The following is a 19,908-nucleotide window of genomic DNA, read 5'->3' as shown; positions in this document are numbered from 1 at the left end:
GTCCCCGTCGCCTAACCCTAACCCTAACCCTTATCCGAAGCCTTACCCTAACCCGTCCCCTAATCTTAACCCGTACACTAACACTAATCCGTAGCCTAACACGTACGCTCACCCGAAACCGTTGTCGTGCCCTAACATGTACCCTAAACCGTCCCCTAACCCTAAACCTAACCCTTACCCGAAGCCTTACACTATCTCGTCCCCTAATCCAAACCCGTACACTATACTAACGCATACCCTAACACGTATGCTCACCCTAAACCGTTGTCGTACTGCAAGCTGTACCCTAAACATTCCCCGTCTCCTAACCCAAACCCTAACCCTAATCCTAACCCTTACCCAAAGCCTTACACTAACCCGTACCCTAATCCTAAACTGTACGCTAACACTAAACTGTATCCTAACACGTACGCTCACCCTAAACCATTGTCGTACCATAACCTGTACCCTAAACCATCCCCGTCCCCTAACCCTAACCCTATCGCTTACCCTCAGCCTTACCCTAACCGTCCCCTAATCCTAACCCCTACGCTACCACTACCCAGTACCCTAACACGTACGCTCACCCTAAACCGTTGTCGTACCCTAACCTGTACCCTAAACCATCCCCCTCCCCTAACTCTAACCCTAACGCTAACACTTACCCGAAACCTTACACTAACCCGTCACCTAATCCTAACCCTTACGCTAACACTAACCCGTACCCTAACACGTACGCTCACCGTAAACCGTTGTCGTACCCTAATGTATACCCTAAACCATCCCCGTCACCTAACCCTAACCCTACCCCTAACACTTACCTGAAGCCTTACCCTAACCCGTCCCCTAATCCTAACCAGTATGCTTACACTAACCCGTCCCCTAACACGTACACTCACGCTAAACCGTGGTCGTACCCTAACCTGTACCCTAAACCGGCCCCGTCCCCTAACCCTAACCCTTACCCGAAGCCTTACACTAACCCATCCCCTAATCCTAACCTGTACTCTAACACTAACCCGTACCATAACACATATGCACACCCTAAATCATTGTCGTACCCTAACCTGTAACCTAAACCGTCCCCGTCCCCTAACCCTAACCCTAAACCTAACTCTTACCCGAAGCCTTACCCTAAACCGTCCCCGAATCCTAACCCGTACACTAACACTAACCCGTACCCTAACACGTAAGCTCACCCTAAACCATCCCCGTCCCCTAACCCTAACCCTATCCCTTACCCGAAGCCTTACCCTAACCCGTCCCCTAATCCTAACCCCTACGCTAACACTAACCCATACCCTCACACGTACGCTCAGCCTAAACCGTTGTCGTACCCTAACCTGTACCCTAAGCCTTCTCCATCCCCTAACCCTAACCCTAATCAATACCCGAAGCCTTACCCTAAGCCGTCCCCTAATCCTAAACCGTATGCTAACACTAACCCGTACCCTAACATGTACGCTCACCCTAAAACGTTGTAGTACCCTAAGCTGTACATTAAACCGTCCCCGTCCCCTAACCCTTACCCTTACCCTAACCCTTACCCTTACCCGAAGCCTTACCCTAACCCGTCCCCTAATCCTAACCCGTACGCTTACACTAACCTGTACCTTACACGTACGCTCACCCTGAACCATTGTCGTACCCTAACCTGTACCCTAAACCGTCCCCGTCCCCTAAACCTAACACTAACCCTAACCCTACCCCTTACCCGAAGCCTTACCCTAAGTCATCCCCTAATCCTAACCCGTACACTAACACTAACCAGTACCCTAAAACGTACGCTCACCTTAAACCGTTGTACCCTAAACTCTACCCTAAACCGTCCCCGTCCCCTAACCCGAACCCTAAACCTAACCCTTACCCAAAACCTTACACGAAACCGTCCCCAATCGTAACCTGTACACTAACACTAACCCGTACTCTAACACGTACGCTCACCCTAAACCGTTGTCGTACCCTAACCTGTACCCTAAACCGTCCCCGTCCCCTAAACCTAACCCTAACCCTTACCCGAAGCCTTACCCTAACACGTCCCCAATCCTAAACTGTACGCTAACACTAACCCGTACCCTAACACGTATGCTCACCCTAAACAGTTGTCGTACCCTAACCTGTACCCAAAACCGTCCCCTTCCCCAAACCCTAACCCTAACCCTAACCCTTACTCGAAGCCTTACCCTAAACCGTCCCCTAATCCTAACCCGTATGCTAACACTAACCCGTACCCTAACACATACGCTCACCCTAAACCGTTTTCGTACCCTAACCTGTACCCTAAACCGTCCCCGTCCCCTAACCCTGACACTAACCCTAACCCTAACCCTTACCCAAAGCCTTACCCTAAACCGTCCCCTGATCCTAACCCGTACGCTAACACTAACCCATACCCTAACATGTACGCTTACCCTAAACCGTGTTCGTACCCTAACCTGTACCCTAAACCGTCCACGTCCCCATCCGCTAACCCTAACCCTTACGCTTACCCGAAGCCATACCCTAACACGTCCCCGAATCCTAACCCATACGATAACACTAACCTGTACCCTAGGACGTACGCTCAACCTAAACCGTTGTTGTACCCTAACCTGTACCCTACACGGTCCTCTAACCCTAACCCTACCCTAAGCCTAACACTTACCCGAAGCCTTACCCTATCCCGTCCCCTAATCCTAACTTGTACGCTAACAGTAACGCGTACCCTAACATGTACGCTCAACCTAAACCATTGTCGAACCCTAACCTGTACCCTAAACCGTCCCCGTTGCCTAACCCTAACCCTAAACCATCCCCGTCCCCTAACCCTAACCCGAACCCTAAACCTAACCCTTACCCGAAGCCTTACCCAAACCCATCCCCTAATCCTAACCCGTACGCTAACACTAACCCGTACCCTCACACGTACGCTCATGCTAAACCATTGTCGTACCCTAACCTGTACCCTAAACCGTCCCCGTCCCCTAACCCAAACCCTATCCCTAACCCTAACCCTTACCCGAAGCCTTACCCAACGCGTCCCCTAATCGTAACCCGTACGCTAACACTAACCCTTACCCTCACATGTACGCTCACCTTAAACCGTTGTCATACCCTAACCTGTACCCTAAACCGTCCTGGTTCCCTAATCCTCACCCTAACCCTAACCCTAACTCTAACCCTTACCCGAAGCCTTCCACTAACCCGTCCCCTAATCCTAACCCGTACGCTAATACTAACCCGTACCCTAACACGTACGCTCACCCTAAACTGTTGTCGTACCCTAAGCTGTACCCTAAATTGTACCCGACCCCTAACCCTAAATCTAACCCTTACCCGAAGCCTTACACTAACCCGTCCCCTAATCATAAACCATACGCTAACACTAACCCGTACCCTAACACATACGCTCAACCTAAACCGTTGTCGTACCCTAACCTGTACCCTAAACCATCCACGTCACCATCGCCTAACCCTAACCCTTACCCGAAGCCTTACCCTTACCCGTCCGGTAATCCTAACCCGTATGCTAACACTAACCCGTACCCTAACACGTACGCTCACCCTAAACCATTGTCATACCTGAACCTGTACCCTAAACCGTCCCCATCCCCTAACCCTAACCCTAAACCTAACCCTTACCCTAAGCCTTACCCTAACCCGTCCCCTAATCCTAACCCGTACGCTAACACTAACCCGTACCCTAACACGTACACTCACCCTAAAACGTTGTTGTACCCTAACCTGTACCCTAAACCGTCCCTGTCCCCTAACCCTAACCCTTACCCTAACACATCCCCTAATCCTAACCCGTACGCTAACACTAACCCGTACACTAACACGTACGCTCACCCTAAACCGTTATCGTACCCTAACCTGTACCCTACACCGTCCTCTAACCCTAACCCTACCCTAAACCTAACACCCGAAGCCTTACACTACCCCGTCCCCTAATCCTAACCCGTACGCTAACAGTAACGCGTACCCTAATATGTACGCTCACCCTAAACCATTGTTGAACCCTAACCTGTACCCTAAACCGTCCCTGTCCCCTAACTCTAACTCTAAACCTAACCCCAACCCTTACCCGAAGCCTTACACTAACCCGTCACCTAATCCTAAACCGTACGCTAACACTAACCCGTATCCTAACACGTACGCTCACCCTAAACCGTTGTCGTACCCTAACCTGTACCCTAAACCGTCCCCGTCCCCTAAGCCTAATCCTAACCCTAACCCTAAACCTTCCACGAAGCCTTACCCTAACACGTCCCCTAATCCTAACGTGTGCGCTAACACTAACCCATACACTAACACACACGCTCACCCTAAAACGTTGTCGTACACTAACCTGTACCCTAAACCTTCCCCGTCCCCTAACCCTAACCCTAAACCTAACCCTAACCCTTATCCAAAGCCTTACCCTAACCCATCCCCTAATCCTAACCCGTACGCTAACACTAATCCGTACCCTAACACGTACACTCACCCTAAACCATTGCCGTACCCTAACCTATACCCTAAATATCCCCGTCACTGAACCCTAACCCTAACCCTAACCCTAACCCGTCCCCGTCCCCGTCCCCTAACACTAACCCTAACCCTACCCCTAACCCTAACCGTTACCCGAAGCCTTACCCAACCCGTCCCCTAATCCTAACACGTACGTTAACACTAACCCGTACCCTCACATATACGCTCACCTTAAACCGTTGTCATACCCTAACCTGTACCCTAAACCGTCCCCATTCCCTAAACCTCACCCTAAGCCTAACCCTTAACCGAAGCCTTACCCTAAACCGTCCCCTAATCCTTACCCGGACGCTAACACTAACCCATACCCTAACACATATGCTCACCCTAAACAGTTCTCGTACACTAACCTGTACCCTAAACCATCCCCATCCCCTAACCCTAACCCTAACCCTTACCCGAAGCCTTACCTTAACCCGTCCCGTAATCCTAACCCATATGCTAACACTAACCCGTACCCTAACACGTACGCTCACCCTAAACCGTTGTCGTACACTAACCTTTACTCTAAACCATCCCCATCCCCTAACCCTAACCCTAACCCTAACCCTAACCCTTACCCGAAGCCTTACACACACCCGTCCCCTAATCCTAACCCGTACACTAACAGTAACCCGTACCATAACACGTACCCTGAAACTAATCCATTGTCGTGCCCTAACCTGTACCCTAAACCATCCCCGTCCCCGTCCCCTAACCCTAACCCTTACCCGAAGCCTTACCCTAACACGTCCCCTAATCCTAACCCGTACGGTAACACGAACCCATACCTTAACAGGTGTGCTCACCCTAAACAGTTGTCATATCCTAACCTGTACCCTAAACAGTCCCCGTCCCCAAACCCTAACCCTAACTGTAACCCTAACCCTACCACTTACCCGAAACCTTACCCTAACCCGTCCCCTAATCCTAACCAGTACGCTAACACTAACCCATACCCTAACCTGTACCCTAAACCGTCCCCGTCCCCTAACCCTAACCCTTAACCGAAGCCTTAACCTAACCTGTCCCCTAATCCTAACCCGTACGCTAAGAGTAAACAGTACCCTAACACATTGGCTCACCCTAAACTGTTGTCGTCCCCTAACCTGTACCCTAAACCGTCCCCATCCCCTAACCCTAACCCTTACCCGAAGCCTTACCCTAACCCATCCCCTAATCCTAACCCGTACACTAACACTAACCCATACCCTAACACGTACGCTCACCCTAAACCGTTGTCGTACCCCAAGCTGTACCCTAAACATTCGTGATCTCGTAACCCTAACACTAACACTAACACTTACCCGAAGCCTTACACTAACATGTCCCCTAATCGTAACCCATACGCTAACACTAACCCGTACCCTAACACGTAGCTCACCCTAAACAGTTGTCGTACACTAACCTGTACCCTAAACCGTCCCCATCCCCGTCCCGTAACTCTAAACCTAACCCTAACTCTTAACCGAAGCCTTACCCTAACACGTCCCCTAATCCTAACCCGTACGCTAACACTAACCCATACCCTAACAAGTACACTGACCCTACAGGGTTGTCGTACACTAACCTGTACCCTAAACCATCCCCGTCCCTGTCCCCTAACCCTAACCCGTCCCGTAATCCTAACCCATACGCTAACACTATCCCCTACCCTAACACGTATGCTCACCCAAAACCGCTGTCGTACCCTAACCTGTACCCTAAACCTTCCCCGTCCCCGTCCCCTAACCCTAACCCTAACCCTTACCCGAAGCCTTACCCTAACCCGTCCCCTAATCCTAACCCGTACACTAACACTAACCCGTATGCTAACACGTACGCTCACCCTAAACCGTTGTCGTACCCTAACCTGTACTCAATACCGTCCCCATCCCTGTCCCCTAAGCCTAACCCAAACCCTTACCCGAGGCCTTACCCTAACCCATCCCCTAATCCTAACCCATACGCTAACACTAACCCGTACCCTAACACGTACACTAACCATAAACCATTGTCGAACCCTAATCTTTATTCTAAACTGCCCCTGTTCCCTAAACCTAACAGTAAACCTAAACCTATCCCTTACCTGAAGCCTTACCCTAACCCGTCTCATAATGCTATCCCATACACTAACACTAAACCATACCCTAACATGTACGGTAACCCTAAACCTTTGTTGTACTCTTACCTGTACCCTAAACTGCCCCGTTCCCTAACCCTAACCCTTACACTTACCCAAAGACTTACCCTAACCTGTCGCCTAATCCTAACTCGAAACATTATCCTAATATATACGCTAACACTAAACCGTTGTCGTACCCTAACATCTGCCCAAAACCATCCCTTTTCCATAACCCTAACCCTAACCCTTACGCGAAGCCTTACCCTAACCCGTCCCATAATCCTAACCTGTACCCTAACACGTACGCTCACCCTAAAACGTTGTTGTACACTAAGCTGTACCCTAAACCATCCCCATCCCCTAACCCTAACCGTAACACTTACCCTAAGCCTTACCCTAACTCGTCCTGTAATCCTATCCCGTGCGCTTACACTAACCTGTACCGTAACACATACGCTCACCCTGAACCATTGTCGTACCCTAACCTGTACCCTAAACCGTCCCCGTCCCCTAACCCTAACCTTAACCCTAACCCTTACCCGAAGCCTTACCCTAACCCTTCCCCTAATCCTAACCCGTACGCTAACACTAACCCGTACTCTAACACGTACATGCACCCAAAACCGATGTCGTACCCTCACCTGTAACCTAAACCTTCCCCGTCACCTAACCATAACCCTAACCCTAACCATTACCCGAAGTGTTACCCTAACCCGTCCCCTACTACTAACCCGTACACTTACATGTATCCTAACACGTATGCTCACCCTAAACCGTTCTCGTACCCTAACCTGTACCCTAAAACGTCCCCATGCCCTAACCCTAACCATAAACGAACCCTTACCCGAAGCTTTACCCTAACCCATCCCCTAATCCTTACCCATACGCTAACACTAACCCGTACCCTAACACGTACGCTCACCCTAAACCGTTGTCATACCCTAACCTGTACCCTAAAGCTTCCCCGTCCCCTAGCCCTAAACCTAACCCTAACCCTAACCCTTACTCGAAGCCTTAACCTAACCCGTCCCCTAATCCTAACACGTATGCTAACACTAACCCGTACCCTAACACGTATGATCACCCTAAACCATTGTCATACCCTAACCTGTACCCTAAACCGTCCCTGTCCCCTATCCCTATCGCTAACCCTAACCCTTACCCGAAGCCTTACCCTAAACCGTCCCCTAATCCTAACCCGTACGCTAACACTAAGCCATACCCTAACATGTATGCTCACCCTAAACCATTGTCGTACCCTAACCTGTACCCTAAACTGTCCCCGTCCCCGTCCCCTAACCCTAACCCTTACCCGAAGCCTTATTCTATCCCGTCCCCAATTCCTAACCCGTACGCTAACACTAACACATACGCTGACACGTACGCTCACCCTAAACTTTTGTCATACCCTAACCTGTACCCTAAACCATCCCCGTCCCCTAACCCTAAACCTTACCCGAAGCCTTACCCTAACCCGTCCCCTAATCCTAACCTATACGCTTACACTAACCCATAACCTAACACGTACGCTCACCCAGAACCGTTGTCGTATCCTAACCTGTACCCTAAACCGTCACCGTCCCCTAACCCTAACCCTAACCCTAACACATACGCTCACCCTAAACAGTTGTCGTACACTAACCTGTACCCTAAACTGTCCCCGTCCCCGTCCCGTAAGCCTAACCCTAACCCTAACCCATCACCTAGTCCTAACCCGTACGCTAACACTAACCCGTACCCTAACACGTATGCTCACCCTAAACCGTTGTCGTACCCTAACCTGTACCCTAAACCGTCCCCGTCCCCTAACCCTAACCGTAACCCTTACCTGAAGCCTTACCCTAGACCGTCCCCTAATCCTAACCCGTACGCTAACACTAACCCATACCCTAACACGTACGCTCACCCTAAACCGTTGTCGTACCCTAGCCTTTACCCTAAGCATTCCCCGTTCCCTAGCCCTAACCCTAACCCTAACCTAACCCTTACGCGAAGCCTTACCCTAACCCGTCCCCTAAACCTTACGCATACGCTAACACTAACCCGTGCCCTAACACGTACGCTCATCCTAAACTGTTGTCGTACCCTAACCTGTACCCTAAACCATCCCCGTCCCCGTCCCATAACCCTAACCCTAACCCTTACCCGAAGCCTTACCCTAACCCGTCCCCTAATCCTAACCCGTACACTAACACTAACCCGTACGCTAACACGTACGCTCACCCTAAACCGTTGTCGTACCCTAACCTGTACTCAATACCGTCCCCATCCCTGTCCCCTAAGCCTAACCCAAACCCTTACCCGAGGCCTTACCCTAACCCATCCCCTAATCCTAACCCATACGCTAACACTAACCCGTACCCTAACACGTACACTAACCATAAACCATTGTCGAACCCTAATCTTTATTCTAAACCGCCCCTGTTCCCTAAACCTAACAGTAAACCTAAACCTATCCCTTACCTGAAGCCTTACCCTAACCCGTCTCATAATGCTATCCCATACACTAACACTAAACCATACCCTAACATGTACGGTAACCCTAAACCTTTGTTGTACTCTTACCTGTACCCTAAACTGCCCCGTTCCCTAACCCTAACCCTTACACTTACCCAAAGACTTACCCTAACCTGTCGCCTAATCCTAACTCGAAACATTATCCTAATATATACGCTAACACTAAACCGTTGTCGTACCCTAACATCTGCCCAAAACCATCCCTTTTCCATAACCCTAACCCTAACCCTTACGCGAAGCCTTACCCTAACCCGTCCCATAATCCTAACCTGTACCCTAACACGTACGCTCACCCTAAAACGTTGTTGTACACTAAGCTGTACCCTAAACCATCCCCATCCCCTAACCCTAACCGTAACGCTTACCCTAAGCCTTACCCTAACTCGTCCTGTAATCCTATCCCGTGCGCTTACACTAACCTGTACCATAACACGTACGCTCACCCTGAACCATTGTCGTACCCTAACCTGTACCCTAAACCGTCCCCGTCCCCTAACCCTAACCTTAACCCTAACCCTTACCCGAAGCCTTACCCTAACCCTTCCCCTAATCCTAACCCGTACGCTAACACTAACCCGTACTCTAACACGTACGTGCACCCAAAACCGATGTCGTACCCTCACCTGTAACCTAAACCTTCCCCGTCACCTAACCATAACCCTAACCCTAACCATTACCCGAAGTGTTACCCTAACCCGTCCCCTACTACTAACCCGTACACTTACATGTATCCTAACACGTACGCTCACCCTAAACCATTCTCGTACCCTAACCTGTACCCTAAAACGTCCCCATGCCCTAACCCTAACCATAAACGAACCCTTACCCGAAGCTTTACCCTAACCCATCCCCTAATCCTTACCCATACGCTAACACTAACCCGTACCCTAACACGTATGCTCACCCTAAACCGTTGTCGTACCCTAACCTGTACCCTAAATCGTCCCCGTACCCTAACCCTAACCCTTCCCCGAAGCCTTTCCCTCACCCGTCCCCTAATCCTAACCCGTACGCTCAGACTAACCCACGCCCTCACACGTACACTCCCCCTAAACCTTTGTCGTACCCTAACCTGTACCCTAAAACTTCCCGGTCCCCAACCCTAACCCTAACCCTAACCCTTACTCGAAGTCTTACCCTAACCCGTCCCCTATTCCTAACCCATACGCTAACACTAACCGGTACCCCAACACGTACACTCACCCTAAACCGTTTTCGTACCCTAACCTGTACCCTAAACCATCCCCGTCCACTAACCCTAACGCTAACCCTAACCCTAACCCTTACCCGAAGCCTTACCCTAAACCGTCCCCTGATCCTAACCCGTACGCTAACACTAACCCATACCCTAACATGTACGCTTACCCTAAACCGTGTTCGTACCCTAACCTGTACCCTAAACCGTCCCCATCCCCTAACCCTAACCCTAAACCTAACCCTTACCCGAAGCCTTACCCTAACCGGTCCCCTAATCCTAACCCGTACGCTAACACTAACCCGTACCCTAACACGTACGCTCACCCTAAAACGTTGTTGTACCCTAACCTGTACCCTAAACCGTCCCTGTCCCCTAACCCTAACCCTTACCCTAACCCGTCCCCTAATCCTAACCCGTACGCTAACACTAACCCATACGCTAACACGTACGCTCACCCTAAACCGTTATCGTACCCTTACCTGTACCCTACACCGTCCTCTAACCCTAACCCTACCCTAAACCTAACACTTACTCGAAGCCGTACACTATCCCGTCCCCTAATCCTAACCCGTACGCTAACAGTAACGCGTACCCTAACATGTACGCTCACCCTAAACCATTGTTGAACCCTAACCTGTACCCTAAACCATCCCTGTCCCCTAAGTCTAACTCTAAACCTAACCCTAACCCTTACCCGAAGCCTTACACTAACCCGTCACCTAATCCTAAACCGTACGCTAACACTAACCCGTATCCTAACACGTACGCTCACCCTAAACAGTTGTCGTACCCTAACCTGTACCCTAAACCGCCCCCGTCCCCTAACCGTAACCCTAACCCTAAACCTTCCACGAAGCCTTACCCTAACACGTCCCCTAATCCTAACGCGTGCGCTAACACTAACCCATACACTAACACACACGCTCACCCTAAAACGTTGTCGTACACTAACCTGTACCCTAAAACTTCCCCGTCCCCTAACCCTAACCCTAAACCTAACCCTAACCCTTATCCATAGCCTTACCCTAACCCGTCCCCTAATCCTAACCCGTACGCTAACACTAATCCGTACCCTAACACGTACGCTCACCCTAAACCATTGCCGTACCCTAACCTATACCCTAAACCATCCCCGTCGCCGAACCCTAACCCTAACCCTAACCCTAACCCTAAACCATCCCCGTCCCCTAACACTAACCCTCACCCTAACCCTAACCCTTACCCGAAGCCTTACCCTAACCCATCCCCTAATCCTAACCCGTACGATAAGAGTAAACAGTACCCTAACACGTTTGCTCACCCTAAACCGTTGTCGTCCCCTAACCTGTACCCTAAACCGTCCCCATCCCCTAACCCTAACCCTTATCCGAAGCCTTACCCTAACCCATCCCCTAATCCTAACCCGTACACTAACACTAACCCATACCCTAACACGTACGCTCACCCTAAACCGTTGTCGTACCCCAAGCTGTACCCTAAACATTCGTGATCTCGTAACCCTAACACTAACACTAACACTTACCCGAAGCCTTACACTAACATGTCCCCTAATCGTAACCCATACGCTAACACTAACCCATACCCTAACACGTACGCTCACCCTAAAGAGTTGTCGTACCCTAACCTGTACCCTACACCGTCCCCGTCCCCTAACACTAACCCTAAACCTAACCCTAACTCTTAACCGAAGCCTTACCCTAACACGTCCCCTAATCCTAACCCGTACGCTAACACTAACCCGTACCCTAACAAGTACACTGACCCTACAGGGTTGTCGTACACTAACCTGTACCCTAAACCATCCCCGTCCCCGTCTCCTAACCCTAACCCTAACCCGTCCCGTAATCCTAACCCATACGCTAACACTATCCCCTACCCTAACACGTATGCTCACCCAAAACCGCTGTCATACCCTAACCTGTACCCTAAACCTTCCCCGTCCCCTAACCCTAACCCTAACAGTTACCCGAAGCGTTACCCAAACCCGTCCCCTCATCCTAACCCGTACACTAACACTAACCCGTACCCTAACACGTACGCTCACCCTAAACCGTTGTCATACCCTAACCTGTAACTAAAGCTTCCCCGTCCCCTAGCCCTAAACCTAACCCTAACCCTAACCCTAACCATTACTCGAAGCCTTACCCTAACCCGTCCTCTAATCCTAACACGTACGCTAACACTAACCCGTACCCTAACACGTACGCTCACCCTAAACCGTTGTCATACCCTAACCTGTACCCTAAATCGTCCCTGTCTCCTATCCCTATCACTAACCCTAACCCTTACCCGAAGCCTTACCCTAAACCGTCCCCTAATCCTAACCCGTACGCTAACACTAACCCATACCCTAACACGTACGCTCACCCTAAACCGTTGTCGTACCCTAACCTGTACCCTAAACCGTCCCCGTCCCCTAACCCTAACCGTAACCCTTACCTGAAGCCTTACCCTAGACCGTCCCCTAATCCTAACCCATACGCTAACACTAACCCATACCCTAACACGTACGCTCACCCTAAACCGTTGTCGTACCCTAACCTGTACCCTAAACATTCCCCGTTCCCTAACCCTAACCTAACCCTTACGCGAAGCCTTACACTAACCCGTCCCCTAATCCTTACGCATACGCTAACACTAACCCGTGCCCTAACATGTACGCTCACCCTAAACCGTTGTCGTACCCTAACCTGTACCCTAAACCATCCCCGTCCCCGTCCCATAACCCTAACCCTAACCCTTACCCGAAGCCTTACCCTAACCCGTCCCCTAATCCTAACCCGTACACTAACACTAAACCGTACGCTAACACGTACGCTCACCCTAAACCGTTGTCGTACCCTAACCTGTACTCAATACCGTCCCCATCCCTGTCCCCTAAGCCTAACCCAAACCCTTATCCGAGGCCTTACCCTAACCCGTCCCCTAATCCTAACCCATACGCTAACACTAACCCGTACCCTAACACCTACACTAACCATAAACCATTGTCGAACCCTAATCTTTATTCTAAACCGCCCCTGTTCCCTAAACCTAACAGTAAACCTAAACCTATCCCTTACCTGAAGCCTTACCCTAACCCGTCTCATAATGCTATCCCATACACTAACACTAAACCGTACCCTAACATGTACGGTAACCCTAAACCTTTGTTGTACTCTTACCTGTACCCTAAACTGCCCCATTCCCTAACCCTAACCCTTACACTTACCCAAAGACTTACCCTAACCTGTCGCCTAATCCTAACTCGAAACATTATCCTAACATATACACTAACACTAAACCGTTGTCGTACCCTAACATCTGCCCAAAACCGTCCCTTTTCCATAACCCTAACCCTAACCCTAACCCTTACCCGAAGCCTTACCCTAACCCGTCCCATAATCCTAACCCGTACCCTAACACGTACGCTCACCCTGAAATGTTGTCGTACCCTAACCTGTACCCTAAACCGTCCCCGTTCTCTAACCCTAACCCTATCCCTTTCCCTAACATTTACCCGAAGCCTTACCCTAACCCGTCCCATAATCCTAACCTGTACGCTAACACTAACCCGTACCCTAACATGTACACTCACCCTAAACCGTTGTCATACCCGAACCTGTACCCCAAACCGTCCCCATCCCCTAACCCTAACCCTAACCCGAAGCCTTCCCTAACCCGTCCCCTAATCCTAACCCGTACGCTAACACTAACCCATACCCTAACACGTACACTCACCCTAAACTGTTGTCATACCATAACCTGTACCCAAAACCGTCCCCATCCCCTAATCCCAGCCCTAACCCTAACCCAAAGCCTTCCCTAACCCGTCCCCTAATCCTAACCCGTACGCTAACACTAACCCGTATGCTAACACGTACACTCACCCTAAACTGTTGTCGTACCCTAACCTGTACCCTAAACCGTCCGCGTCCCTGTCTGCGTCCCCTAAACCTAAACCTAACCCTTACCCGAAGCCTTATCCTAACCGTCTCGTAATCCTAACCCGTGCGCTAACACTTACCCCTACCCTAAAATGTACGCTCACCCTAAACCATTGTCATACCCGAACCTGTACCCTAAACCGTCCCCGTCATCTGAACCTAACCCTAACCATAACCCTAACCTGACCCAAAGCCTTACCCTAACCCGTCCCCTAATCCTAACCCGTACGCTAACACTAACCCATCCCCTAACACGTATGCTCTCCCTAAACCGTTGCCGTACCCTAACCTGTACCCTAAACCGTCCCCATCCCCTAACCCTATCCCTAAACATTACCCGAAGCCTTACTCTAACCCGTCCCCTAATCCTAACCCGTACGCTAACACTAACCCGTACCCTAACACATACGCTCACCATAAACCGTTGTCGTACCCTAACCTGTACCCTAAACCGTCCCCGTACCCTAACCCTAACCCTAAACCTTACCCGAAGCTTTACCCTAACCCGTCCTCTAATCCTAACCTGTAGGCTAACACTAACCCGTACCCTAACACGAATGCTCACCCGAAACATTTGTCGTACCCTAACCTGTACCCTAAATCATCTCCGTCCCCTAACCCTGAGCCTAACCCTAACCCTAACCCTTACCTGAAGCCTTACCCTAACCCGTCCCCTATTCCTAACCCATATGCTAACACTAACCCATACCCTAACATGTACGCTCACCCTAAACGGTTGTCGTATCCTAAGCTGTACCCTAAACCGTCCCCATCCCCGTCCCCTAACCCTAACCCTTACCCGATGCCTTACCCTAACCAGTCCCCTAATCCTAACCCGTACGCTAACACGTACACTCACCCTAAACCGTTGTCGTACCCTAACCTGTACCCTAAACCGTCCCCGTCCCCTAACCATAAGCCTAACCCTAACCCTTACCTGAAGCCTTACCCTAACCCGTCCCCTAATCCTAACCCGTACGCTAACACGTACGCTCACCCTAAACCGTTATCGTACCCTAACCTGTACCCTAAACCATCCGCATCCCCTAACCCTAACCCTAACCCTATCCCTTTCCCTAACACTTACCCGAAGCATAACCCTAACCCGTCACCTAACCCTAAACCATACACTAACACTAACCGGTACAGTAACACGTACGCTAACCCTAAACTGTTGTCGTACCCTAACCTGTACCCTAAACCGTCCCTGTAACCTGACCCAAACCCTAACCCTAACTCTTAACCGAAACCTTACCCTAACCCGTCCCATAATCCTAACCAGTACACTAACACTAACCCGTACCCTAACACGTACACAAATCCTAAAAAGTTGTCGTGCACTAACTGGTACCCTAAACCGTCTACATTCCCTAACCCTAGCCCTAATCCTTACCCGAAGACTTACTCTAACCCGTTTCCTAATCATTACCCATACACTAACTCTAACCCCTACCCTAACAAATACGCTACCTCTAAAGCATTGTTGTACACTAATCTGTACCATAAACCATCTCTGTTCCCTAACACCAATGTTAACCCTAACCATAACCCGAAGCCTTACCCTAACCCGTGTCATAATCCTAACCCGTACACTAACACTAACCCATACCCTAACACGTACATGACCCCTATACCGTCGTTGTTCCCTAACCTGTACCCTAAACCATCCCCGTTCCCTAATTCTAACCCTAGCTCTAACCATAACCTATACCCTTATCCTAACCCGTACACTAACAGTAACCTGTGACCTAGCTCGTACACTAACCCTAAACTGTTGTCGTACCATAACCTGTACCCTAATCCATCCCCGTTCCCTAACCCTATCCATAACCCTAACCCTGTCCCGAACACTTACCTTACACTAACCCATCCCCTAAACCTAACCCGTACACTAACACTAACTCGTACCCTAACATGTATGCTAACCCTAAAGTGTTGTCGTACCGTAAGCTGTACCCTAAACCATCCCTTTTCCCTAACACTAACCCTTACCAGAAGACTTACCCTAACAGTCCCCTAATCCTAACCCGTACACTAACACTACACTGTATCCTAACATGTACGCTAACCCTAAACCGTTATCGTACCCTTACCTGTACCCTAAACCGTCCCTGTTCCCAAACCCTAACCCTAAGCCATACCCGAAGCCTTACACTAACCCGTCCCCTAACCCTAACCCGAACCCTTACCCTAACATGTACGCTAACCCTAAACCGATGCCGTACCCTAACCTCTACCCTAAACTGTCCCCGTTCCCTATGCCTAACCCTTACCCGAAGCCTTACCCTAACCCGTCCCCTAATTCTTAACCGTACACTAACACTAACCCGTACCCTAACATGTACGCTAAACCTAAACTGTTGTCGTACCTAACCTGAAAACAAAACCATCCCCATTCCCTAACCCTAACCCTAAAACTAACCCTTAACCTAAGCCTTTCCCTAACCCGCCCCCTAATCGTAACCCGTACACTAACACTAACCCGTTTCCAAACCCGTAAGATAACCCTAAACCGTTGTCATACCCTAACCTATACCCTACGCCATCCCTTTTCCTTAAACCTATCCCTAACCCTAACCCTTACTGATGGTTTATCCTAATCCATCCCCTACTCCTAAATCATACGCTAACACTAAACCATACCCTAATACTTAAACTAACCCTAAACCGTTGTAGTACACTAACCTGTACCCTAAACCTTCTGCGTTCCTGAACCCTAACCCTAATCCTGTCCCTAACCCTCACCCGAAGCCTAACACTAACCCATCCCCTAATCCTAACCCGTACACTAAAACTAACCCGTATCCTAACACGTACGCTAAACCTAAACCTTTGTTGTACCCTAATCTGTACCAAAAACCGTCCCCGTTCCCTAACTCTAACCCTAAACTGAAGCCTTACTCTAACCTGTCCCCTAATACTTACCTGTACACTAACACTAACCCGTACCCTAACACATACTCTAAACCTAAAGCGTTGTTTTACACTTCCTGTTGCCTAACCCTAACCCTAATCCGAAACATATCGGTAACCCATACCCGAAGCCTTACCCTAACCCGTCCCCTAATCCTAACCCGTACACTATCACTAACCCCTACCGTAACATGTATGTGAACCCTAAACCGTCGTCATACCCTAACCTATACCCTAAACCATCCCCATTCCCTAACCCTAACCCTTACCCAAAGCCTTACCCTAACACATCCCCTAACCCTAACCAGTACACTAACACTAACCCATACCCTAACACTTACGCTAACCCTAAACCGTTGTTGTACCATAACCAGTACCCTAAACCGTCCCCGTTCCCTAACCCTAACCCTAACCTTAACCCTAACCCTAACCCGTCCACTAATCCGAACCCGTACACTAACTGGTACCCTAAAATGTACGCTGACCCTAAACCTTCGTCATACACTAACCTGTACCCTAAACCGTCCCCCTTCTCTAACCCTAACCCTAACACTTACCCGAAGCCTTAACCTAATCCGTCCCCGAATCCTAACCCATACACTAACACTAACTCATACCCTAACACGTACGCTAACCCTAAACCGTTCTCGTACCCTAAACATTAACCTAAACCGTCCCATTCCCTAACCCTTATCCTAACCCTAACACTTACCCGAAGCCTTACCCTAACCCGTTCCGTAATCCTAATCCATACACTAACACTAAACCATACCCTAACACGTACACTATCCCTAAACCATTGTCGTACACTATCCTGTACCTTAAACCGTCCCCATTTCCAAACAGTAACCCTAAAACTTACCCGAAGACTTACCCTACCCCGTCACCTAATCGTAACCCATACACTAACACTGACCCATATCCAAAAACCTACGCTAACACTAAACCGTTGTCATACCCTAAACTGTACCCTAAACCGTACCCATTCCCTAACCCTAACCCTAACCCAAACCCTAACCCTTACCCGAAGCCTTACCCTAACACGTCCCATAATCCTAACCCAAACACTAACACTAACCCTTACCCTAACACGTACGCTTACCATAAACCATTGTCGTACACTAAACTGTGCCCTAAACCGTCCCCGTTCCCTAACGCTAACCCTAACCCTAAACCTAAACCTTACCCGAAGCCTTACCCTAACCCGTCCCGTAATCCTAACCCATACACTAACACTAATGCGTACCCTAACACGTACCCTAATCCTAAACCATTGTCATAACCTAAAATGTACCCTAAACCATCCACTTTCCCAAACCCTAACCCTAACCCTTTCCCGAAGCCTTACCCTAACCCGTCCCCGAATCCTAACCCTAACACTAACCCATCCCCTAACACTTACGCTAACCCTAAAATTTTGTCATACCCTAACATTTAACCTAAACCGTCCCCGTTCCCTAACCCTAACTCTAACCCTAACCCTTACCTAAAGTCTTAGCCTAACACGTACCCTAATCCTAACCTGTACACCAACACTAACTCGTAACCTAACACATATGCTAACCTTAAACTGTTGTCGTACCTTAACCTGTACCCTAACTCGTACCCGTTCCCTAACCCTAACTCTAACTCTAACCGTAAAACTTACCCAAAGCCTTACCCTAACCCGTACCCTCATCCTAACCCATACACTAACACTAACCCGTACCCTAACACATACACTAAACCTAAACTGTTGTGTTACGCTACCCTGTACTCTAAACTGTACCTGTTCCCTAAACCTAACCCTAACCCTAACTGTAACCCTTAGCCGGAGCCTTACCTTATCCCATACCCTAATACTAACCCGTACGCTAACACTAACCCGTACCCTAACACGTACGCTAACCCTAAAATGCTGTCTTACTATAACCAGTAGCCTAAACCGTACCAGTTACCTAACCCTAACTATAACCCTAACCCTTACCCAAAGCCTTACCCTAACCCGTACCCTAATTCTAACGCATACACTAACACTAACCCGTACCCTAACACATACGCTAACCCTAAACCGTTGTCATACACTAATATGTACCCTAAACCATACCTGTTCCCTAACCCTAATCCTAACCCTAACCCTTACCCGAAGGCTTACCCTAACCTCTACCTTAATCCTAACATGTACACTAACACTAACCCACACCCTAACATGTACGCTAACACTAAACTTTTGTCGTACCCTAACCTCTACCCTAAACCATACCCGTACCCTAAACCTAACCCTAACTCTAACCCTAACTCTAACCCTTACCTGAAGCTTTACCCTAACTCGTACCCTAATCCTAACCCGTACACTAACACTAACCCAAAAGCTAACACATACAGTAACCCTAAAGTGTTGTCGTTTCCTAACCTGTACCCTAAATTGTACCTGTTCACTAACCCTAACCCTAACAGTTTCCCAAGGCCTTACCCTAACCCATATCCTAATCCTAAACCGTACACTAACACTAACACGTTCTCTAACACGTACACTAACCCTAAACCATTTTCTTACCCTAACCTGTACATAAAATGTACCCTTTCCCTAACATTAACCCTAATCCTAAACCTCACCCTTACCTGAAGCCTTACCGTAACCCGTACCCTATTCCTAACCCATACACTAAAACTAACCCGTACCCTAACACGTATGCTTACCCTAAGCCTTTGTCAGACCCTAAACTGTACACTAAACCGTACCCGTTCCCTAACCCTAACCTTAACCCTAAACCTAACCCTAACCCTTACACGAAGCCTTA

This window comes from Leucopleurus acutus (assembly GCF_964270905.1).
Source record: "Leucopleurus acutus genome assembly, chromosome: 8".
NCBI classification, from domain to species: Eukaryota; Metazoa; Chordata; class Mammalia; order Artiodactyla; family Delphinidae; genus Leucopleurus; species Leucopleurus acutus.
Note: the sequence above shows the minus strand (reverse complement) of the source record.